We start from the raw sequence: 25,681 nt of genomic DNA, 5'->3' as shown, positions 1-25,681 counted from the left end.
CCCGCTTCCAGAGAGTCACCGCCGGAGGAAGATCGTTCTCCTATCAGGCTGCGAAGACATGGAACTCCCTAAATCCATAGTTTTTTTGCTCACCATGCCATTCCAGTGTGGACCCAGACATATGCAAATCATTATTGACCCTGCGCCCAATGGGAACAGTCCAGCCCGAACTGCCAGGCCAGGTCCTCCCTGGACTGGAAACAAGCATCCTACGACCGGTTTCGGGCTTTCAGTCCTCATCAGCAAGGATAGCTTGATTCCAGTGGCATGGAGAGCACGGGACCCTGGGCATACCCGTCCCACTCTGAGTGATAAATGCAAAAAAAACTATTGATGGGCAGAATGCAGAACAATGTCATACATTCACCCTAGTACAGAGATCTGGTCCTAAATCCATTGTTTTTTTGCTCACCATGCCGTTCCAGTTTGAACCCAGCCATATGCAAATCAGTCTTGACCCTGTGCCTCATGGGTACAGTCCAGCCCGAACTGCCAAGCCAGGCCCTCCCTGGACTGGAAACAAGCATCCTAGGACCGGTTTCGGGGTTTCACCCCTCATCAGCCAGGATAGCTTGATTCCAGTGGCATGGAGAGCACGGAGCCCTCGTCTGGGCATACCCTTCCCACTCGGGGTGACAAATGCAACAAGCATTGAAAATGCAATAGGCCTCGCCTTTTATTAAGTTAAAGCCATTTGCTTTGCTAATGGTTTTATATAGCAAAGCAAATGGCTTTAACTTAATAAAAGGCGAGGTCTATTGCATTTTCAATGCTTGTTTTCAATGAGCCACATGTTCAAACTACAAATCAACTTCTCACGTGATGAAACGAGGCTCTTCAATTAGATAGTAGATTTCGGCGAGAGAAGAGGGGGTGGATCGCTGGCGTGGGATTGGACAGCAGAGAGGCAGAGGGCGGTTAAGCGAGGAAAGGGCAGGAGCTTGAGGGGGCGGGGAAAGCCAGCGCTGGAGTAACCCTTTAGTGAGATGAGCAGCCGGTTAGTCACAGGCTGCAGTTAATGCCATGGAGGTCATCCAATCCTTAATGAACTACACGTATTTAAACAATTTATGAGGCGGATGGTAGGATAACTCGCACTTGGCAGATGCTTAGGAGTTACTTTTGTTTTATTAAGCAGCCGCATGGCAATATGTGGTAATTTCATGCGTGCAAATAAATGAAATACAAATTGAAACATTATTATTCTATATGGCTACATTCCACAATATTGCCGTTTCCAAATTCACCGCCATCGCTGGCCCAGGCCCCGAGATCTCCGTTCCTAAGCTCACCGCCGTAGGCCGAGTCCCCGTGACATCATCTCTCTGCCGCGCTGGGATTGGCCCAGCGGGAGAGAGTGTTTCCCTGAGCTTGGACGCTCCACGCGAGAGCCGCGCTGGGATTGGTCCCAGCCCTCCAGGATTCCTGCCGCGTCATCCCAGTGCCGCGCTGGGATTGGTACCCGGCCCAGAGGGCTCTCCCACGCTCGAAGAGAGAAGTGAGGCTCGGCCTGGGACCGGGGAGCGTCTCGGAGAGGAGAATTGCCCGGCTTGCTGGATTCACCCCGCATCTGAAGGCAAGGTAAGGCTTGCATCCGCGCTTGTGAGCCCGCGAGCTGAAGGAAATCTTCACTCCATTCAGCAACAAACAGAGGAGCAAACACTGCTTCACTCTTTGAGAGCCGTCCCAGTTGGACTGACTCGCATGACTGGTTTCTTATCTTTATGGGGCCATGTGTTTGGCCCCATAAAGATAAGAAAACCTTTTACGCCAGCAGTAAGTCGGGGCAGCCAGTCCAACTGGGACGGCTCTAAAAGAGAAAAGTGTACGTCACTATACGCTCTTTTCCAATGGCTGGTCACCGTTTAGCATAAACGGTGATGCCAGCCAATGGAAACGAGGGGCGGGGCTTAAAGCCCACTAGAGAAATCTACCCTAAAACATTAAATGTCACCAGCGATACTGCGCACGTCTGCGCAGTCTTACGCCAGGCGAGACCTAAAAACAACAGTTGATGGACAGAATGCAGAACAATGTCATACATTCACCCCAGTACAGAGATCTGGGCCTAAATCCATCGTTTTTTTGCTCACCATGCCGTTCCAGTTTAAACGCAGCCATATGTAAATCAGTCTTGACCTTGTGCCTCATGGGTACGGTCCAGCCCAAACTGCCAAGCCAGGTCCTCCCTGGACTGGAAACAAGCATCCTAGGACCGGTTTCGGGGTTTCACCAGGATTTAGGCCCAGATCTCTGTACTGGGGTGAATGTATGACATTGTTCTGCATCCTGTCCATCAACTATTGTTTTTGCATTTGTTTTTACTTAGGAAAATCAGCATTTGGGTGGAGCCAAAGGCACTCTCTCTGTAATGCTACTTATAGATCGTTTTCTGTTGATCATGTAAGGTCAGGTGACAGCTGTGCTTTCAGCCAGTCCTATAGAAAAACATATAGGCAGACCTACTGGAACTATGATGCACGGGAGGGGCAGATTATGTGGCAGAATTGACTGAAATAAGTGAAAAGAAAGCCAAATTATGTAGTATTATGTGACACATTTTGTGATTCCATTACTTTAAAATGTTATAATTTTAAGGTCAAGCCTAAGGGCAACGCACATGTGCTGTTCGCTCTGCGTGGCATGCTGTATCAGGGTATGCAGTGGAAGCCCCGCCCACTCTCCATCCATATTTGTCATTGGTTTTTGTCATTGTCCTTCATAAATGCTGGCTTCTGATTCGTAAGTAGGCTTGTTAGTCCCTCCTTGGTACTGCCTTCTGCAGTTGTCACCTCCCATAACGACTGGACCTTTTACTTGGCTTCTTACACGGTCTGCGTTATATGTGGGTGAGCACTATGTTGTTTATTGACTAATGGGGACAAACAATGGCGGCTGCTTTTTTGTATTTGCAGCACGCCCACCGCTTTCGTACAGAGCGCTATGCCGCTCCAACATTAAAATCGGCGCTTCCCTACCTCCACAGCACTCACGGCACTATGGCAAAGCTTTTTTTTTAAATAATTACTTTTGAGAAGAACGCAGCGTCAGCTTCAGAGACACTGCGCGTTCTCTCACTTTTTTTTTGTTTATTTTTTAATTTTGCATGCTGAGCACTGGGCCGGCTTTAGGGATACCGCGCTCAGTTTCATTTTTTTTAACTATAACGTTGAGCGCGGCACCCGCTTCAGGGACAACGCGCTCTGTTTCTTTTTTTTTTAACTGTGTTGGTGAGCGCCGCAACCGCTTCATGGACACCGCACTCTACATACAATACAATGGGTCTTCCTTCTGCTAAACTTTGACCTATTGGTATTGTAAATGTCAGTAGCTCAAAATCTCGCTATTGCGAGACTTATTGCATTGTAAATGCTTATTACATATGCTAGCATTGTCTGGGCAAAGGTTTCACCTAATTCATACCCAAGTGCTGCAAGAAGCAACAGAAAGATGGCCCATCAACTTTTAAGAAGGGCCTTCCACTTCATGACAATATGGGTAGCCTCGTTTTAAGTAACTTTTGATCCAATTGCGCTAGAATTCTTTTTTTTTTGTTTTGTTATAATCAGCAGATTATGCAGCAGATGATGGAGTATGTAGCAATTCAAAATTTGCGAACATACGTGACAAGAATTTTCAATTTTATTAAGGACAAGGAGGCGAGGATTATGCTTTCTCATTTCTTTACTAGAAATGCTCAGCAGCCAATAAAAGCACAGTAGATGAAGAGAAAAACTACAATACCCATAAACACAAGGGTATCACGTGAACAACCATAGAGACCATAGTATAAAAGGTCATGTAGAAAGTGCAACATCCTCTTTCTTTGTTGAGGAGAACAGTTCAAATAAAAAATAATAAGTCCAAGAACAACGATGACCATCAGGGATAAAAGACCATCAGCAACAGCGGAAGTCCATATTGAAGAACACAGCACTGGAAGGCCGCAGGACCTCGGAAACAGAAGAACATCGGATGCAGGATAAACCAGATGGAACAGTAACACCGTTACTTCGGGTCAGAACCTGAAAAGAGACAGACTGCCGTAACACACATCCAATATATATAGTATAAAAACACAATGGGGGGGATTAGAGAAACAATGAATTATACGAAATATAATGCATATTCAAAAGCAACAGTATAAAATGCAAAATATGTACAGAACAATAACAATGGGTGGGATAATCCTCGCCTCCTTGTCCTTAATAGAATTGAAAATTCTTGTCACGTATGTTCGCAAATTTTGAATTCTATGTCGGGACAGGAGGCTCCGATTATGCTTGTTCAAAGCTTATCCACCACCACTGAAGCAATATGATCAATTGGCTTGTAATAGATGGTTTTAAACATAGAATCAGAAGACTAATCTGCGGCCTTCATAGTGTCACACAAAGTAACACCCATCGAGAATGCCTTAGAAGCCATAGCCCCACGTGCCGAATGACACCAAAAATGGAAACATCAATGCCGGCCTCAGACATGAGCCATCGAACCCAACGAGCTAAAGTAGCTGGGGTAACAGGGCGAAAAGGCTTCTGCAAAGCAATCAACAGTTGACCCTGCATATCTGAACGTAAAGGAGCAGTGCATACCTCATAATCCTTGACGCATTGGACAACACAAAGGTTGGGATGGTTAGGAAAAGAAGGATAGGTAATCGAGGAAGTATTTGTTTTGGTACGTTGGGAAAGACGAAAAGTGACACCTTCAGGGGTAAAACTGCGACCTGCCAAGTCCAATGCACGAACATCAGACACCCGCCTGCAAGAAACTAGACATAACAACATGGTCAGTTTGGCTGACAATTGTTTGCGGGAGACCAAGGAATTGGAAGGCCAGGCTTCCAAAAACTTCAAGACAACGGATACATCCCATAAAGACGCGTATTTAGGACATGGAGGAGTCGCCAGACGTATACCCTTAAGCAATTTAGTAATCAAAGGGTGTTCACCCGCGGGTTTGCCATCAATAGGAACATGGCCTGCCGAAATGGCAGAACGGAAATTATTAACCGTCCGATAAGCCAAACCGGAGGAAGCAAGAAACGCTAAAAAGTTAATAATTAGAGATACATCCGCTGCAGCGGGATCAGCTTCCCGTTGAACACACCAATCACACCATCGTTTCCAAGAACCTGAGTAGCATTTGTGAGTGTTGGGTGCCCAAGATCCACTGATAAACTTGCAAGCATCTCCTGAAAGGCCAGGGACCGTCCAACGGTCCCTGCAAGTCGCCATGCCAGAAGACGGAGAGAGCCTGACTGGATCAGGGGATGCGGATTGCCGAGAGGGTCCAGCAAGAGATTCCACTTCTGGAGAAGAAGGAGCGGCACTGCACAACACATTTCCAGGAGAACTGGGAACCAAGCCTGCGCCCTCCACACAGGAGCAATCAGAATCAGCTCCGACTGATAGCGCTTTGTGCAAGCCAGGACTCTCGGAAACATCATGAACGGGGGAAAGGCGTAGCACAGAAGGGGAGGTCAGATTTGGAGAAATGCGTCCGTGGCCAGGGCTTCCGGATCCGGCCTCCAGCTGAAGAACCGAGGAAGCTGAGTGTTGAGGCGAGAAGCAAACAGGTCGATGTGACACTGGCCCCAAACCCGACAGAGAGAGCGGAAAATGCGAGGATGAAGCCTCCAATCGCTGAAATCCCGAAGGTGATGCGAATGCCAATCCGCAAACTGATTGTTGCGACCGGGAAGATACTCGGCAATAACAGTGATCTTTTTCTGTAGACAAAAGTGCCAAAAATCTTTGGCGATCTCCGCTAATATCTTGGATCTCGTGCCACCCAACTTGTTGACATAACGAACCGCGGACACATTGTCCATGCGGAGAAGAATGCAACAGTTGAACCGAAGGGGAGTGAAGCAACGGATCGCAAAGGACCCCGCCAGGAGTTCCAGACAATTGATGTGGAGAGACAACTCGTGAGGGGACCACCGACCCCCGTTGATGTTGGACCGCACCGGGCTCCCCAGCCCCACAGGCTGGCATCGGACTCTATCACCATCTCCGGGGAAGAACCGAACAGGGCTCGCCCATTCCAGGCCTCCATGTGGTCCAACCACCACTGCATCTCGCACCTCGCCTCCTCTGAAAGAGGAATCTGATCGGAATAGCGAAGGCCGTTCTGGAGATGACGGATCTTCAACCGTTGTAATGCCCTGTAATGCAGAGGACCCGGAAAAATCGCCTGAATTGAAGACGACAAAAGACCGACTACACGAGCTATAGATCTCAACGATGCAATCTGTTTGGAGATAATCAAAACCAACTCCCTTTTGATGTAGCGAATCTTTTGATTGGGTAAAAGAAGCTGACAGGTGAGAGAGTTGACTTGGAATCCTAGAAAGTCTATCACCTGAGATGGGATGAGAACAGATTTCTGAGGATTCACTAGAAATCCCAGAGATTGTAAAAGGTCGATCGTCCATTCCAGATGTGAAATCAATTTGCGTGGACAATCTGTCATGATCAGAATGTCGTCCAAGTAAATAATCATGCGGAGACCCCGAGCGCGTAAGCATTCCACCACGGGCATCAGAAGCTTTGTGAAGCACCAGGGAGCTGACGAGAGACCGAACGGGAGAACCTTGTATTCGAACCAGTCCCCTTGCCATTGGAACTGGAGAAACCGACAATGTGGGCTGAAGATGGGAATCGACAAATAGGCATCCTTGAGATCTAGGCGAACCATCCAATCCCCCTCTCGGAGAAGATCTCGCAACAAATGGATCCCCTCCATCTTGAAATGGCGGTAAACTACCCCTCCGTTGAACTCCTTTAGATTGAGGACCAAACGGGATCCGCCCCCTCGTTTCTGCACCAGAAACACCGTGCTCACAAAACCTCTTGGATGACGGATAGTTCGAAGAATAGCCCCTTTTGCAAGAAGAGAGTCTATTTCTGCTGAAATGATCTCCCGATCCTTAAGAGAGAAAAACAACAGGGTTGGAAGGAGGGTTTGAGGCTTGGGCTGGTAAAACTCTATCTTGTAACCTTGAACCGTGTCCATCACCCAAGCATCGTTGGAGATTAAATGCCAATTGTGGAGAAAAAATTGGATCCTGCCCCCCAAAACCACCTCGGAAGCTGGAATCAACCTCACCTGAAGTGTTGGAGTCTTGGTGACCTCCTTGGTGTGCACCGAAGCGACCTTTCCGGAATTGTCCTTTCCCTTTTCGAGAGGGATAGAAACTGGAACGGGTGGTGAAGCCGGAGTCCTGACCACCCCCTCTGTGGGACTGGAATCCTCTCTGGGAATTCTGCTGAGATCCACGGCCGAATGAGCGTCCCCTAAGACGTCCGGCCTTGGCAAAAACCGGCCGAAAAGCCCGCCGCAGCGAGGCTTGGGCCTTGTCAAGGCCACTGAAAGTGGCCACAAAATGGGTAAGCTCCTTCAGGAACGGCTGACCAAATAAGAGTCCATGAGCCAAGGGGCCGGACTCTGAAGATGAGAGCTCCGCCAGCTTAGGATCGAGTCGGAGAAGAATGGAGCGACGTCGCTCACAAGAAATCGCGCAATTGGCATTGCCCAACTGGCAAATGGCCCTCTGGGACCATTCAATGAGTTCATCCGGATTAACAAGAGCTGAAGACTCTTTGGCAAGAACGCCCAGATCTAAAATTTTAGTGAGCGGGCCCAATAAGTCCAACAATTTATCTTGGCAGGAACGCCAAGACCTGTCAAGACCCTTCTTGGGGTCTCTGGCGTACTTTTTAAGATATGTGACCATAGTAGGATCCACCTCCGGGGTTTCGGCCAAATGGTCCGCCAAATCAGGACGTGGACACTCGGATCTCAGGCGGGCCCTGACATCCTTTTCAAAAGATTGGCGAATATGAGCCTGCACATATTCCGCCACTGCTGGAGAAGGCAACCAAGAAGAAGAATGTGGATGCACAATATCAGAGGGATCAAAAGTGAGAATAGGGGGATGAGAGGGGGCGTCCACGAAGTGCTCCTTATGAGCCTTTTTCCGTGGAGGAGGCTCAAGCTCAGAAGAAGTGGAGAAATGAGCTTCGTCAGCATCCGTATCCGGGAAGGTTGAAAACGAGGTCCCAGCCGACCCTTTAGTAGTAGCCGTGTCCGAAGACAGAGTTTTGGCCAACCTTTGAAAATCAGACTTGTGTGGGTTTACAGGAGATTTAGACGCACGAGCAGCCGGCAACCAGCCCTGTTGTCGTGCGTAGAAAGATAAATGACGCTTTAAGGGGTTAATAGCTCGAACAAGCGCCTTATTAACGGACTGCTGTACTCCCTGATCCAAAGCCTCCACCAAATCGTGCTCCAAAGAGCCAGAAGGATCCTCATCATAGTAATAGTCATCCTCATAGTAATCCTCCATTATGACACAAAAGTGTAGCAAAGTACAATGCCCACAGAGATGACAATAATCAACAATGGCCAAAGGCACAATGCAGGGGGAGTGAAAAAAACCCACAGCAACCCAACAGTGCTGATTAGATAATCTGAGCACTCTGTAAAAAAATTAAATGTGGAGGGAGGGCTTGCTGACTGAAAAAAACTGTCACTCTAGGCAAAGCCTATGATCAATTTTACAGCCCAAAAGATATAAATTTGCTAATGGGCGTATGTAGGGGCGAAATACACAGGCTGTGGGCACTGGACGCTGATGCGACCGTTCTGACACGAGAAATCGCTTGTTTTCGATTCAAAATGGCCGCCGCACATGCGCGGTAACGGCCGCCCGGTATTCTTGCACACGGAGCACTCGCAAGCAAAGCGCGAGCCTCCCAGCCCCTGTCTCCCTCTCCACAAATAAAATAAAGAGACGCGGGCGCGAAGCGCCCGTTCTCAGGGAAGGTGGCAAACCTCACGCTTCCCGTAACGAGCAGAGAACAAAACTCGCTACGGGAAAGGCAACCATGGAAACCGGATACACAACAGCGTGAAACACGCGGAGAATGAGACGCTCGCAAAACAATAAAGCATGCACCAAAATTGCAACAGTAACACAAGCGTATTAATGAAGAAAGAAATAAACACTTAACTGGCTGCGGAGCAGCAAAGAAAGAGGATGTTGTACTTTCTACATGACCTTTTATACTATGGTCTCTATGGTTGTTCACGTGATACCCTTGTATTTATGGGTATTGTAGTTTTTCTCTTCATCTACTGTGTTTTTATTGGCTGCTGAGCATTTCTAGTAAAGAAATGAGAAAGCATAATCGGAGCCTCCTGTCCTGACATAGAATTCCATATTTATGCGGAAAACGCCTCATGTTTCCATTGCCCCCCCCGCATAGAGAGCATAAGCAAAGAGAATCTGGTGATAGAGCCAGGTGTTGCATCGGACAGGCACCAGCTTCTCTCTTTGATTATCAAACCCCACCGTAAAGTGACTTTTCCCAGTAAATTGCAAACCACCTGCAACGTTAATACAGAAAGAAGTCTGTATGTCTGGTATTGCTTTGCTTCATTAGAGCCAATTGGGTTAAAGTATCTGATAACAGTAAAGGGAAAAAATGGACGGGAAGCCTCGTGCCCCCAGTACTCAGCGATTTATTTATCATTATTGTTTTCTAGTTTCCATGTCATTTCTCAGAAGCATCCGGTGCCCGAGTGGGCGTGTTCTCGTGCTGTCTATATTTGTGCTGTAGCCAGCCTCTTTTACTTAAAACAAAACCCACGGCAACTTCGTCTGTGCGGCAAAGGGGCGGGGCCTCGGCCTACGCTTGATTTCGGATTGGACATTCTACCAAGGGGCGGGGCAGAAGAATAGCACAGACAGGAAAGGAGTGATTTCCTACACGTATCATCATAAGATCAGTGTTCTTTCGTTCAGGTCGCTGTTGGTAAGCACCTCTCTTTTTTCCAACGGATATATGGGGCACCTCGATTGGTGAATTGTGGAACGTATGTGTTATATTAATTAGGTTTCCCCGTGCAAAATGCAGGGCGTTTTGGGAAGAATTTTTTGTTGTGGGTTACTTACTGTAGCCAAGGTCTGTTTGTTTCTGTATACTTTGCTTTGTCTGTTTGATTTCATTATTATTATTCTTTTAAGTGTGAGTCCGGGCACCACGGAATAGTCTTCTACCTGCTAAAAGGGCTAAGAAACTCTGACATGTTTAGTCATAGCTACCAAGTGACCTTATAACAAGCGTCAAACGTTTTGCGGTCCTGCCTGTCCAATCAACAGCACGTTCGGGTACTTGTTTGGGCTCTTCCCTTCATGTGTTTGAGAGTCGGCGTCCGAACTTGGACAACGCTGTTTGGTAAAATCCAGAACTGTCCATCAGGGGCGTAGGAGACACTGCATTTCTGGGGGGGACAAGGACAACCTTGTGGACTTTCCAGTGACCCTATAGAAATCGTCCGTTGCATGAGACCGTACGCCCATTAATGCAATCATATCGTTTTTAAGTGAAATACTGAGAAAGGCAGGCAAGTAGTCACAGTTTGCAAGTATGCTTTATTGTTATTTGCATTCAAAAAGTAATTAGACAAATGTGGAAAAATCATGTATACTTTTTATAGTGCTATTGATAGTTCACTCAGTTCTGTGATCTGCATGGTACACGCTCTTTGAAGCTGGCACATTACCCCCAGGTCCCTACGTCCTCGACACCTTCATTACAAATCAGATTTACTATCTCACCGACAGAAAAAAAGGACAAAGGAATGCTGGACCTACCCTCCCCCTCCCACTGGGAGTACATAAGGTGTACCGGTCCCAGCATTCCTCCTGTTCTTTTTTTTTTTCTGTCATACTGACAGTGGTATGGACGTGGCAGGAGTGGGGGCGCTCCTGCCTTTTGCTGGTTACTTACGCGGAGGCTGCTGGTCGGTCCTTCGTCAGAGGCCTCTTCCTCCCTGCCGGGCTTGGGGGGAGTGGCGCGGGCTTCTCCTTGGTTGTTTCTGCCACGCGGCGGTGGGGATACCGCGTTGGCTTTCCTCTAGCCCGATGGCTGCCCCTCCTGGCCTGCCGGGCTTGCTAAGGGGCGCGGCCGGTGTGCTGCTCCCGGAATGCCTGTAGCTTCCTTCCCCTTCCGGTTTTCGGCCTGCCTGACTTCCGGTTTTGTCGGCGGGACGGGAGTCTGGCGCCTCGATGTTCACGGCTGTGGGCTGCTCGTTATGAACGGGCCGGTGGGGTGAGTACCGCATAGCGGTTTTGTACTGTGGGGTTTCTTTGTTTTTGGCTGTGCTTCTTGTATCTGCTGCCATGGGGAAACGTTCGAGGAAAAGGCATCATCGGGAGAGGTCTTCCTCTTCTTCTTCTTCGTCTGCTGCATCCAGGTCTCCTTCCCCTGCCAGGTCTCGACGCCGTGATGGTGGTGGAGATGCGCGTATTAAGCGCTTAATACGTGAGGCTTTGACTGAGATGGGTGATGTTGGGACCCGTCGCAGGTGCCCTGCTGCGGTTTCATCCGACTCTTCTGGCGATGAGTCTGCTTGGTTGGGGGACGGTGATTTAAAGGGCAAATATGTGGACCAGGACGCTTTGCTGGGTGTTCTGCAGCATGTTAAGGAGAACATGGGGTTCCCTTATGAGAACGCTCCGAGTACCTCTAGGGGGCCTTTGTTACGTCAATTTCAGAGTGCTGCCACCCTGGCTGAGGACGGCGTGCTGGAGGATCCTGTGGATAAGAAGGCGGATGTTGCGCTCAGGAAGGTTTATTCTGGTTCCCACCTGGCCTTGCGGGCTGGCGTCTAGGGGACATATGTTTCTCAGTCTCTGCTGTCTGACCTGAAGACGCTCTATCAATCGATGGACAATGCCACAGACTGTTCCGGTTTCCTTGAGCAGATCGAGCACCCAGTGGAGCTCCTGTCCGATGTCTCCTTTGACGTGGTGCGTGTTTCTGCACTGTCCGGCGGGGCTTGTGTGGCGGCTCGTCGCAGTCTTGTCCTTAAAGACTGGAAGACTGACTCTGCGTAGGAGGCGTGCACTTTGCGTTTGCCTTTCCAGGGTACTATGTTGTTTGGGGGGGAATTGGTGGCCAAGTTTGCAAAGGGTGATTCCTTTGGTGCTTCCGGGTCTCTTCATGTGTACCCTGGATCTTCAGGATGCTTCTTACCATGTTCCGATCCATCCGCGGTCCCGCCGGTTTCTGCGGTTTTGTGTTCTGGGGCGTCATTATCAGTTCATGGTGTTGCCCTTCGGTCTTCGGTCGGCGTCGAGAGTCTTTACGAAGGTGGTGGCTCCTTTGGTCGCGTAGCTTCATCTCCGAGGGGTGATGGTGTACCCGTAAATGGACGACTGGTTGGTCCATGCTCCCTCTCGGGTCCTGTTTTTGGAGGCCCGGGAGGTGGTGTGTTCGGCGTTGCAAGCCCATGGTTTCCTGATCAACTTCCCCAAGTGTCAGCTGATGCCGTCTCAGGACATGGTTTTCATTGGGGCCCGCTTACGTTTGGATCTGAACCGGGTGTTCCTCCCCGAACCTCGGGTTGTGACATTGGTGTCCCTTGCTCGGCGTTTCAGGGTGGGGGGTGCCTTTCCGGTGCACCTTTGGTTGCGTCTTATGGGTCTGATGGCGGCGACTGTTTTTAGGGTGGCCTGGGCGCGTTTTCATCTGCGTCCCCTTTGGGTGTACCTCCTGTCTCTCTGGAATCCCCTGTACCGCGATTTGGAAGTTCTTGTTCCGGTGTCTCCTGTGGTCCTCCCGGTTCTTCTGTGGTGGTCGGTGAGGGGCCATCTGTCGCTGGATCTGCCTCTGCAGTCTTCCCCTTCAACAGTCTTGACGACGGATGCCAGCTCCTTGGGGTGGGGTGCGACCTTGGGGTCTCAATCCCTTCAGGGTCGTTGGTCCCTCCTGTAGAGCCGCCGGTCGTCCAACTGGCGAGAGCTGATGGCTGTGTCCTGAGCTGTGATGGGTTTTCGGGGTCTTTTTCTCGGTCGGAACGTGTTGGTTCGGTCCGACAATATGGTGACGGTGGCTAATCTCAATCATCAAGGGGGGGGGGGGGGTTCGTTCGGCCTCTTTAAATGCAGTGGTTGTTCCCCTGTTTTGTTGGGCAGAGGGCCTTCTGCTGTCTCTGACAGCGGTTCATATTCGGGGAGTGGACAACTGTGTGGCGGATGTCCTGAGGCGTTGCTTTCCGGATTCTCTGGGATTGTCTCTCACCCCGGTTGCGTTTCGGCTTGTGTGCGGGAGGTTTAGGCTTCCCTTTCTGGACCTCTTTGCCTCCCGGCACAATGCACAGCTTCCTCGCTTCTGCTCCCGGTTTCTGCAGGAGGGTTGCTGGGGGGTGGACGCCCTGTCGATTCCTTGGCCATCCCATCTCCTCTATGCCTTTCCTCCTCTGGCTCCCTGATTTCTGGCCCGTGTGTGTCAGGAGGATCGGGAGGTGGTGGTGGTCCTGCCGTTTTGGCCTCGGAGGTCCTGGTTTCCGACGGTTCGTCTTTTGGCAGTGAGGGGTCCCTGGTTTCTTTCCCTGTCCCCGTCTCCTCAGAGGTCTTCCCCGCCCCTGTCTCTTCTCCGGTTGCGGCTGTCGGTGTGGAGGTTGTGAGGCCAGGTTGGAGGCGGCGCGGTTTCCCGGAACATTTAGTGGTGGCCCTTCAGCGTTCCTGGCGGCCTTCTACCCTCTAATCTTATGTTCGCCATTGGGGTAATTTGGGTCGTTGGTGTTCGGCGTTGTGCCTGTCCCCTTTGTACTGTTCCTTGCAGGTTGTGCTTCAGTTTTTGGGGGAGGGTTTCGAGAAGGGTTTGGCTGTGTCCACTCTACGTGCCCAGTGGGCCGCGGTTAGGGCGTTTCGTTCCCCGTGGGGGAATCTTTCGGCTGTTGAGGACTTGGTTTCTCGTCTGCTACGCAGTTTTTCTATTTATCGTCCTGTGCCTCGCCCTTCCTTTCCCCTGTGGGATTTGCCCTTAGTTCTTCGGGTTTTGATCGGTGCGCCTTTTGAGCCTTTCGCTGAGGTGGATTTGAGGTTTCTTCCTCTCAAAGTGGGTTTTCTGGTGGCTGTCACCTCTGCTCGTCGTCTTGGGGAGTTGGGGGCCTTGATGGCGCGTGGACCTTTCTTGTCCTTCACGGAGAGTGGGGTGGTGCTTCGCCCTGATTCTTCTTTTGTGCCGAAGGTTTATTCACAATTTCACAGGTGCCAGGAGTTGGTCCTGCCTGCCTTAGGCTCTGTTTTGGATTCTCCTGGTGGTCTCCGGTGGTCCTTGTTGGATGTGTGCCGGGCTTTGCACGTTTATCTTGATTGCACGGCGGTGTTTCGCAAGTCGGACTCCCTTTTTGTCTCCTTTGGGGCTGCTTCACGTGGGGGTAAGGCTTCTTCTGTGTCGATCGGGCGTTGGCTGAAGCAAGTCATTTCTTTGGCCTACTCTCTGTCTGGGTCACCTCCTCCTTTGAGGGTTCAGGGTCGTTCTACGAGGGGGGTGGCTGCCTCTTGGGCGGAGGTTCAGGGTGTTCCTCTCTCTGAGACTTGTAGAGCTGCCACCTGGGCCTCTTTTGACACTTTCGTCAGGCATTGTCGGCTCCTCAATCTGTTGGGGGATGATGGAAGTTTTGGGTTGGGGGTGTTGAGCTCTGTTCCCTCCTGATGTTTTTTTCTTTTTTGTCTCCAATAAATCTCTGGGTTTGTTTTTCTGTCCTGGCGGTTTGTTGTGTTTTCTGGAATGAATGCCGGTGTCTGCTTTGGTATTTCTCATTTGTAATGAAGGTGTTGAGGACGTAGGGACCTGGGGGTAATGTCCTATTACTTACCGGTAATCTTCATTACTCTGGGTCCCGTCGTCCTCGACACCTTCATGACTTCCCTCCCTGTCTGCCGGCCTTCATTGTGGCTTGGTATTTCAGGAGGAATGCTGGGACCGGTACGCCTTATGTACTCCCAGTGGGAGGGAGAGGGTAGGTCCAGCATTCCTTCGTCCTTTTTTTCTGTCGGTGAGATAGTAAATCTCATTTGTAATGAAGGTGTCGAGGACTACGGGACCTGGAGTAATGAAGATTACCGGTAAGTAATAGGACATTAACTCTCCACACTCCGGGGGCCTGACCCGTGTAGCTGCCGGAGGCCCGTCCCCCCTCGACTGTCGGTTGCTGGGAGCTTGCGCCGGCCGGGGGGTCCACAGTGAGGGTTGATTGGCAGTGCAGGCGCTGGAGGCGGTGAGCACAGCCGGAGAATCGGGCCGGAGATCGCCGGTCGCAGGGGGGCCACCGGAGGGGATACCCCGGGCAGCGGCGGTAGTGGTGAGAGGTGCCGGGGGTGCGCAGAGAAGCTGGCACGGTTGGCGCGCCGCGTTGCTGGCGCCCCGGGGGTGCCCTCCTGGAGCCAGAGGCGTGCTCTGAGCGGCGCATCGGCAACCTTGATACCGAGGCCCTGGGGGAGGGCGTAGCTGAGGCCGGACCGCCCGGTCGCGACGCAGAGTGATCCGGCCCCGGCTGACTGCGGCGGAGCCGCGCCGGAGGCATGGGGAGTAAGGCGGAGGCCGAGAAGTCCCTGCCTAGAGTCGGCAAGGGGACCAGGCAGGTGCAGACTAATAAGTTGGACAGATATACGCAGCTGAGAGACCTGCCGGCGGACCAGTGGCAGGCGCCGAGGGCGGGGGGGCACTCTCTGGGCCCCTCTCCGGAGCTGACTCTGCAAGATGTAATGGCCGCGAGAGGTGGGGTCAGGTCCTCCCTCGGGCAACAGCTGGAATCCCTGGAACACAAGCTGGACACGGTCTCCATAGAAGTTAACCTCATTCGGACAGACCTCACTAAAGTGAATGAGAAGGTCAAATCTCTGGAACTCGTAACGACCGGCCTGTCAGACGATGTGTCGCAACTCCAACGAGAGGTTCGGGACCTCAGGGGCTTCAGCGAACTCGCCGAACGTAAGCTGGATGAGTATGAAGGGTGGTCCAGGCGGAACAACGTCCGCATCCTGGGAGTGCCCGAAAAGTCAGAGGGGCCCGCACCGGACCTCTTTGTGGAGGACTTGATTCTAAACCACCTTAAGCCGAAGGGCCTGGGAAAATTCTTCACCATAGTACGGGCGCATAGAGTCCCGGGTGGGAGACCCAAACCCGGAGCGCCCCCACGTCCCTTGATAGCAAGCGTTCTTAACTACAGAGACAGAGACGCTATCCTGCAGTCGGCCCGCGCGTCGGCTCCGCTGAGGTACGAGAACGCCACCGTCTCCTTTTTCCCAGACTTCACCCAGCTGGTGCAGAAACAACGTAAGACTTTCCTGGCAGTCAAGAAGCAGCTCAGGGACAAAGGGATTAAATATGCCATGATGTTCCCGGCGCGTCTGCGAGTTGAATACGAGGGGAAGGCCTGGTTTTTCGACACCCCTGAAATGGCCGCGGACTGGATAGACAGCTGGCGCGCTCATGGAGCTGGAGGGCGCCGCGTGGGCGAGGAGGAGGCGATGCAGGAGCAGGCCTGAAACTGGAGAGCGGCCCAGTTGACAATGTAATGGGGGTCCTGGACCCCAGACGGGGGGCACGGTCGGTAGGATTAGGACATAGCAGCAACGAACTGCCAAGAGACACTATGGGACATTTACCTTAGAAACCTTGGTCCTGGGGGTGGTGGCTGGGCTGCCTCCACGGTACTACATTTAGTTATCGTTAGAGAGAGGGTATAGGGCGACAGGCACTCTGCCAGTTTGTTATGGGTGGACCCAATCAGTAGGGGTGCAGGGTGGGGGGGAGTTGGGGGAAGCATGCGTATTGTACTACAGTTGACTTAGTTATTGTAATGTGTTTGTCGACGATGTCAGAGTGGCTAGCAGAGCGGGAGCGAATTCCGAAACGATATGGCGGGGAGTAACGAAAGGGGGCTGGGGGTCAAAGTCCTCAGTTGGAACGTTAATGGGCTGGGAGATAAACTAAAACGGGGTATGGTTAGCCAATTCGTCAGGAGGCATGCCCCGGATGTAGTCCTCCTACAAGAAACTCATCTAGTGGGGAATAAATGCTTGGCCTTACACAGGAGAGGGTATAGACTGGTGGCGCACTCGGGATTCATGTCCGGGTCCAGAGGGGTGGGTATTATGGTCAAAAACTCGTTCCCTTTCACGATACAAGCCTCGTGGACTGATGCCCGTGGTCGGTATGTCGGGATATCGGGCCTATGGGAGGGGAAGACAGCCACATTTGTCTCTGTATATGTCCCACCCGGTTTGCAAGCGGACACTTTCAACGACCTGGGCTCCATTTTTTTAAACATTTGCGCTGGGTATCCTAGTATTGGGGGGTGATTTTAACGCAGTGGTAGACGGGGAACTGGATAGGCGTCCGCCGCGAGAATTGCGACCCTCCCAGATGTGGCTGTCGCATTTTCTAGATACGATGGGGTTGGTGGCGGACTCTTAGCCCCGACAGGGCGCAGTATACCCATATTTCGGCCGCGCATCACAGTCTGTCGCGCATTGATTACATCTTAGTCCCAGCACCGCAGGCCCATGCTATCCAAGAGATCCGCCATCTGGGCCGGGGAATCTCCGATCACTCCCCTGTGTGGCTCCGAATGGAACTGGGTCGCCCCATTGTAGGCAAGATTGCCCCAATTAACGCATGGTACCTGAGAGATCCGAGCATCCGCACACACACCATCAAAGCTACAGATGATTACTTTCGGGAAAATGGGGTCTCGGTTGACTCAGCGCTGACCCTTTGGGAAGCGTATAAAACAGTCATAAGGGGAGAGGTTGTCTCGTTGATCGCTGGTAGCAAAAGGGCCAAACAGGCGGATCTGGTGAGAGCGGAAGAGGATGTGTTGCGGTCGGAGGAGGAGGTGGCCCAAGGGGAGACCCCGGAGGGTTTCCACCTGCTGAAGCTGAGGCAGGAGGAGTTCCATAGCATAGCCAAAGAGGGCGCTCGTGCGCAATGGAGGGGGGTTCAGAGTAGAGTGTATGAGATGGGGGATAAGGCCGGTAAGTTGATAGCGTGGCTTGATAGGAGGGAGTGAGCGTCACGTTTGGTGCCCGAGATACAGGGAGACGACTTGGCTCCTATTACTGAGCCGCAGGCTATTGCAGACGCATTTGCGGATTATTACCAATCGGTGTATACTGCCTCGGGGAGGTACTCGGAAGACGAAAACAGCGCGTTGTTAAGGGACATAAGACTTCCCGCACTATCGGCTGACAATGGGGCATACATGGAGTCTGCACTAACAGATGATGAGGTGGCGCAGGCGATTAGAGGAGTGCGATCCGGGAAGGCCACGGGCCCGAATGGTATCCCCATTGAACTCTACAAGCTGAAAGCCCAGGCGCTCGCCCCCCATATCCGTGCGATGCTGGAGGAGTGTAAAGAGAGGGGAGTCCTCCCATACGACCAGAGGGTGGCTAACATATTTGTCATCCATAAGGAGGGTAAACCTAAGACGCATCGCGCCGCGTATAGACCGATATCCCTCCTAAACGCGGAACCTAAAATCCTGGCAAAACTGTTGGCCACACGGCTGATTAAGGTGATTAATACGCTGGTCCACCCGAACCAATCAGGTTTCATGCCACACCGGAATACAGCTCTCAACCTGCGCCGCCTCCATGGAGTACTGGGCAGAACGTCCACCATACTGGAGCCGGCGGCTCTGGTTTCTTTGGATGCCACCATGGCATTTGACATGGTTGAGTGGCCTTATCTGTTTGCGGTGCTGGGTAAATTCGGATTTGGTCCGGAATTCCTGGGCTGGATCCGTCTCCTCTACTCCGGCCCGATGGCCAGGGTGATAGTGAACAACCGTGGGTCCCGGGACTTCCAGTTAAGCAGGGGCACTCGCCAGGGGTGCCCCCTGTTACCGCTTCTCTTCGCGTTGGCCCTCGAACCATTGGCAGCCTGGATTAGACAGGATAGATCAATCCGGGGACTGAGATGGACCAATGGGTGGGAGGACAAGATCTCCCTGTAGGCGGACGACATCCTACTCTATGTCACCACTCCTAGGGCGTCACTGATCTATCTATTGGACGTGCTGGCTATTTTTGGTAGGTATTCGGGGTTTACGGTTAATTGGTCCAAGTCAGTACTCTATGTGCTGACAGGGGACCCGCCAGTGATACCGCTGAGTTGCCCGATTAAAATTGCGCCGGAAGGCTTCCGATATCTTGGGATCTATGTCACCTTGGATGCGACAATGCGCTTTACTCATAATTTGGTCCCACCCCTGCAACGGCTTAAAACAGATGTCGTGCGCTGGAGGTCCCTTCCTCTCTCCATGTTGGGACGGGCGGTCCTCTTTAAGATGATGGCCCTCCCTCGGTTCTTGTATGCTCTCCAGAACACGATGGATCTGGTCCCACCGTCTTACTTTAAAGAAATCGAGGGACTGCAGAGGACGCTCCTCTGGGACGGCAGGCCCCGGATCACGCATTCAAAGCTGACCTTGAACTGGTATGATGGGGGTATTAGTCTCCCAGACCTTAAAAAGTACTATTGGGCATCGCAGCTCGCGGCGATCAACCACGGGATATACTGTAGCCCAGATGACCCCGGATACGCAATGGACAAATGGCTGCTCCCGGGGGGAGACTATACCAGGGCATTGTATGCTAGACCCGGTAGATTCCTGTTGACGGGCCCTACATGCTGTCCAGGTATGGCATGCGGTCAATAAACACTTGGGTTGGGATGGTAAGCTCACGCGGGCCACACCTCTGTTGAACTCGGAGAAGCTGGGGAGCCTCTGGAGGTCCAAGGGCTTCGATAAATGGGACCTAATCGGGATAGCGCGTGTCAAAGACGTATGGGGGAAGGATACGGTCCTGCCGTTCGCATCTCTTCAAAAACAGTATAGCATGTCAGACACTGAATACTATGGGTATCTCCAGGTCCGCCACGCGTTAGTGACGCATGTTCCTAGGGGCGAGAAACTACCGGAGGCCTCCCCACTGGAGGACAGAGTGCTAGATGGACATGTCCCAGAGAAGACCATTTCCCTGATTTATAAGAAGTTAATTAACAATATGGAAGATCCACTGCAGATCCTTAAGGGTAAGTGGAACAGTGCTGGATTAGAATTGGACGACGAGGACTGGCAAGAGACGGTCTCCTCCCCGAGGGTAGTGGCTACACAGGCCAGGTTGAGACTAGTGCAGCTAAAAATATTGCATATGACATATATAACGGGGCCCGGCCTGGTCCTCATGGGACGGGCGGAAAGTGGGGAATGTAGGCGGGGATGTGGTGAGCAGGGGACCTTTATTCATATACTGTGGAGCTGTCAGCGAATAGAAGGGTATTGGAAAGGGGTACATCGTACAATGCTGGCAGTGTTGGGAGTTGAGTTGCGGCCGGAGGCGCGGAGGTGCCTGCTGAATGTCTGGGAGCCTACGGATCTTAACACGTACACTCAGCAATGGGCCACACTGGCGTACATGATCGCAAAAAGGAACATTGCACAGCTGTGGGGTGCCGTCCGGACACCCCCTTTGGGGAAGTGGAAAGAGGACCTAGACTGGTGCATGTTTAGAGAAAAATCAGTCTTTGTAGCTAGGGGGTGCCCTGGGAAGTGGAACAAGATATGGGGAGCCTGGAATCCGTATAGAGGGAATATATGTCCCCCACCCTGCCAGCGAACTGAGGATGAGGCTATGGATAACCCCTAACCGCCAGGAAAGATGTTTGTAATTATTTTTGAACTGTAAGACTCTAATCTGATCGGAATTGCTTTCGCCTGCTTCTATGTCCTTTTATGTACAGTCGAAATGTACAGTCGAAATAGTTTAATAAAAAGAAATATAAAAAAAAAAAGAAAAAAACTCTCCACACTACTTTACGATGAGTCAAAACTTCCACTAGACAAAATTTCGAACTCTCATTAGTAGGAACATTAATCACCAGTTATCTTGACATTTTTATTGTTGCCGGAAAACTGCCTGATGCACAAGGAAGTTCATGTACTTCTAAATCAATTTTTTTTTTTTAAACACAGCGCCCCTCACCAAAGTCAACGCCAGGGGCGGGTGTACTGATCGCACCGCCCTAAATCCAGTCCTGCTCCCAGCAATGGGGCAGGAAAAACATTACAGAAATTGGGTCAGAGCTAACTTCCTAGCCATTATATAAGGACAAAGATCTATGTAAGTGGTGGGGTGTAATACTCCTCCCAAATGTCAGCAAGCAAAACAATTTAACACATTTCTTGTAGATGATTTAAGGGAGAGTAGACACTGAGAATTGTTAACATTTTTGGGATCAAATTTCGAAAACACAGCAGACCCTTAGGGGTCATTCATGAAATATTCCAGTACTTTAAGTGTGCATCAGGGATGCTTGGCTTTTCCTAGGAGTAAATCTTTTTTTTTTTATTGTCTTAAGTCAGAAATAATTTCCACTATACCAAGATCCTCATTTTTCATGAGTGAGCCGCTTATGCCAATGACTACATTCCATATGACAGTGCCAGAAATTTACCATGGATACTGCAGCCACAGTCATGGGTACCTTTAAAACTTCCCTCCAGTATACAAGGGCCAGGATTTTGCCATTGACAACCCCTATAAAATGAGTACTGGAAATCTTATGACAAGAGTTACCTCAAATATCAGTTCTAATATTTTGCTATGGATCCACACCATATGATATGAATTACGTGCATCATATCAGGGCTTCAGCCCGGTGTGTTGGCATGTGTTCTGTGTCCCTGCTGCTGGGTATGACTGGGTTATCAGCTTTCTCAGTTAGACAGTTTGAGACCCCACAGCCAATGTTGGTGTCTTCTTAGAATCATGTCCAGGCCTGCAGATAGCGATAGGCAACACCTCCCATCCATATGCTGTTAGTGCCCTTGTCCATAAGGCAAGAATAACCTCCAGTATGCCAGACCAGCACCACACTTGCACGCATAACAAAGATACACTGACACACACATTCCCACTATATCTCTTGCACTCTTTTGTACCTTTGTACTCCGTCACACTCAGACACTGCCACTCACACTTCAATTAATAAATTTGCTTTTATTGTGTTAGAAAGCTTGCCCCGCTGCTTCTGCTGTACCTGCCTTGCCCTTTAGTGAAACTTAATAAAAACATATTCTCTCTACGTTATTCAAAATAATAATATATTGCCTTGACAATGGTTGTTACAAGTATGATGTGAATGAAAAATGCACTTCTTAAAATAGCTGTGCGGGGCTTATGTTTGGTTTCACGTGTTGATCAAGCAGTTACAATATTGGAAATTAATTAATCCACATTTTAACATGTAGTATCACAGCATCCAGCTGACCTTATGAAATGCCTGACTTCTTCGGCAACTATGGATTTTATCCAGTAACACTTTACATTTTTGGATTTTTGAGGCCCAACTTGCAATGTAAAAAAAAAAATGGTGAATGGAAAGCCAGGAATGGCTGAAGCTGTCACATGTTCTTCAATCCAGCACCATACCCAAAAGCCTCCGCCCTAGTCTCCCTCCTCGCACCATCCCACATTCTCAGCCCAATCTCCCCTCTTGCCCCAGCCCCATTGTTGCAGATGGAATAAAGTAGGCATCTAATACCACGGAAAGAGCAGGTATTCTTAAGGGTGCCTTTGTAGAAATATGTGTAGATTCATGAGAGTTGTTTAATTTTTTTTACTGTGCAGAGTAAGAGGTGTGCTCATGTAAATGCTGGGTGATGGTGCATAGTGTGAGTGAATGCAGCATGAGTGGTGCGAGTGTTGGGTGAAAAATGTGCCGATGTGAGTGTCGGGTGAGCTGCATGAATGCAGTCTGAGAGGAGGGCTCATGTGAGTGTCGGGTGAGATGAGTGCATGCAGAGTGAGAGGAGCAAGTGCAAGGCAATGTGAACAGTGTAAATGCAGGATGAGTGATGTGCCTGTGTATGGTGCAAGGTGAGAGGCAAGAGTGAAGGGTGATCAGTGAGAGTGACTGGTGAGTCCATGGTGAGTGGAGTTAGTGCAGAGTGAATGATGTCTTTCCTATGAGTTCCGGCACACTATTGTCCCTGTGTACAGGCAGGATAAACAGGGTGTCTGTAGGAATGCAGGTTGAGAGGTTTGTCTGCGTGAGTGCAGGGTGAGAGGATGAAGTGCAGGGTAACTGGTGTGACTCCGGGGTGAGTGCTGCACTTGTTTATGTGATTGAGTGCAGGGTGAGTGTTGTGCCCATGTGAATGAAAATGTGCTTGAAGATGTGAGTGAAGGGCAAGCTGTGTGAGTGACAGGAGTGCCTATGTGAGTGCACAGTGAGCGATGTGACAGAGGGAGAGATGGGTGAGAGGAGTAACTGCAGGGTGAGTGATTTGACATATGAGTTTTGGTGTGGGTGAAAGCGCAGAGTGTGAGAAATAAATGCATGGTGAGAATTGTGCTTGCTTGAGTGAGACTGCAAAGTGAGCAGTGAGGTGAGTAAAGTGTCACATGAGTGCAGGGTGAGTGGTGTGCTCGTGTCAGTGCAGGGTGAAAAGTGTGAGTGCATGGTGAGTGGTGTGACTGCAGTGTGATCACTAAATGCAGGGTGAGCGGTGTGCTGACGTGACTGCAGGGTAAGTGGAGCAAGAATGGCGTGAGTTCATGGAGAGGGACATGAGTGCAGTGTGATCCCTGTGAGTACAAGGTGAGCAGTGTGCTTGTGTGAGCGCAGGGTAAGAGGAGGATGAACGGTGTGAGTGTAGGGTAGCAGTTTTAGTTCAGTATGATGTGTGTGAGTGTAGGTTGAGCGGTGAAAGTGACAAGCGAGTGGAGTGTCATGTGCGTGCAGAGTGAGCAGTGTGCTCATGTGGGTGCAGCGTATGAGGAGGGTGAATATAGTGAATGCACGGTGAGCAGTGTGATTGCTGTGAGTGCAGGGCGAGCGTGAAAGAAAGGGTAAGTGATGAGAATGAGGAGTGACGTGTCTGAATGCAGGATGTATACCCAAACACCTGAAGTAACTCAGCATTGAATTGATGTGTGAGTTGTATATGCACAGTATAGAGCCTGGCCACAGACTGAAGCCTTTTGGTTTAAAGTTGTGTTAGTAAAATGATCTTTGAAGTCGGGAATGAATGAATTAAATTCCAGTTACCAAGGTGCTATATCTGTGGGGGAAAAAAATGTCAGTTTGCAATTGCGGGAATTTTCCAGGATGATGTCCTGGGGCTTAACCTTTCTGTTGGAAACAAAATTAAGAACCAGGTGCGGGGAAGGGGGAGGGGAGAATCACAGGATGGAATTTTTTGAGAGTGCTTAGCTATCACAAACACTCCTGCTACTGGGTACGTTGCCGGGGCACCAGTGTCTCAAAACCTCACCACACAGCGTGGGAGTGCTGATATTTCCCTTGACTGCAGCATGCTGCTGACAGTTCTTCCTGTTTATGGTCCTTGCAGTCTTCCTTTTCTAGATAGCTTCTCATTTGTACAAGAACACGTAGAGCACTCCTCCTTACCAGTCATTCAGCTCTTTCCTTCAAAGTAGGCTCAATGAAGTTGTTCTCCTAGCAGCAGAACTTTTCACATCTCTGTTCCCAGCACCTGCCGAAGTGGAGTTGTCAGTCAGAGACTCCATACGGTGGAGCACAGAAGAGTTTCTCATTCTCCAGTTGTGAGGGACTTCAGATTCTGGTTTCAGAGAAAGCCTGGCACATTGGCTAGTGGTTTCTGTCCCGTACTTATAGCAAGTCGGCAGATAAACTCAGCTCTGTGACCTGTTTCAGACAGTCCTCGTCTTTTGTGTATTCCTTACAGCTGTAGCCTTTGCTTCAGTGCCTGTAGGAAGGCAGGGTTATGTTGGGTGTTTCCTATCAGGGAGGTTTCTTATCTGGGAGGTTTTCTGTCAGAGGAGACCCCAAACTAAGGATGCTTCTCCATTCAATTTCCTGCAACTTCCTATGGGTAACACCGTCAGGAAAGAATGGAGCTAGAGGGGGCAAAGGGTTTCCTAACACTACAAAAGTACCTTCTTCTCCTTCATTCCAATCCTTAGAGTCTGGTCCACCACAAAGGACTTCAGTAATGCATTGGAGGAACCCCGCAATTCATAATGGTGTCTGGGCTCTCTCTAACCACAACCTTATGCACTTCACCAGAACAGGAAATCAAAATGGATTCCTGAGTGACCACGGCCACATGTAGCATTTAAATGCAACACACATCCTACTTGACACTCATAAGCTACACACTCATAAGTCATCCATGTCTAGAGTCTCAGCATCCAAAGACAATTTTGAGGATTACCTTCACAGGGGGGAACAGGCACCTCTAAAAGGGGGACCCCCTGGAATTCCATCACTTGATTTCCTCCTCAATCTCAGCACATCGTCAGCAAAACGCCATCAGATCTACATAATCCTCCGTCCGGATGTTGTCATGCTGAGTGCCACAATGTATTTATTGTTTAATGACTTCAAGCATCCTCTAGCATACCTGATGCATCATTGGCTCTCTGGAGGCGCTTCAGAACACAATTCCTTAATTTCAATTGGAGAGCACAGTATGAATCGTCCTAGTAGGTGCTCCGTGCTTACTGCTGAAAATCTACATTTACTATGGATCTTGTAATCACTCACCAGAGTTTGAGGTGCCTGTACATCAACTATGGACAATGTGTGCTATAACGGTCATCACTACCAACAGCACAACAACAAAAAGCTCTTTACTTTAGAGACACCAAAATGATGGGTCTTATTTTATTAATTGTTAGAAGTCTTAAAATACAGTTTTGCTCACATTTGACTGCAGACATAATGTGAACGGTGCTTGAAGTACCAGTGGGTAGGAATGGGGAGCGCTGCCTTCTTCCCCATGGACATTACTAAACTCTTATATCTTTTGAAAG

General features: G+C 50.2%; 1 protein-coding gene across 3 annotated transcripts in view; it reads left to right on the top strand.

The window, feature by feature from the left end:
- HYAL1 (hyaluronidase 1) overlaps window positions 1-25,681 on the top strand; it is a 368,981-nt gene that overhangs the window by 297,535 nt on the left and 45,765 nt on the right. Inside the window, exon 1 of one of the 3 annotated variants that reach the window (XM_085625100.1) lies at window positions 9,719-9,827. The exons of the other annotated variants lie outside the window; for them this stretch is intronic. The gene's annotated coding sequence lies outside the window, so the exon portion shown is untranslated. Of the gene's footprint in view, window positions 1-9,718; window positions 9,828-25,681 lie in introns of those variants that run through there. 3 annotated transcript variants of the gene reach the window in all.

This window comes from Triturus cristatus, chromosome 9 (genome assembly GCF_964204655.1).
Source record: "Triturus cristatus chromosome 9, aTriCri1.1, whole genome shotgun sequence".
Lineage (NCBI taxonomy): Eukaryota > Metazoa > Chordata > Amphibia > Caudata > Salamandridae > Triturus > Triturus cristatus.
Note: the sequence above shows the minus strand (reverse complement) of the source record. Positions and strands in the feature narration are given on the sequence as shown.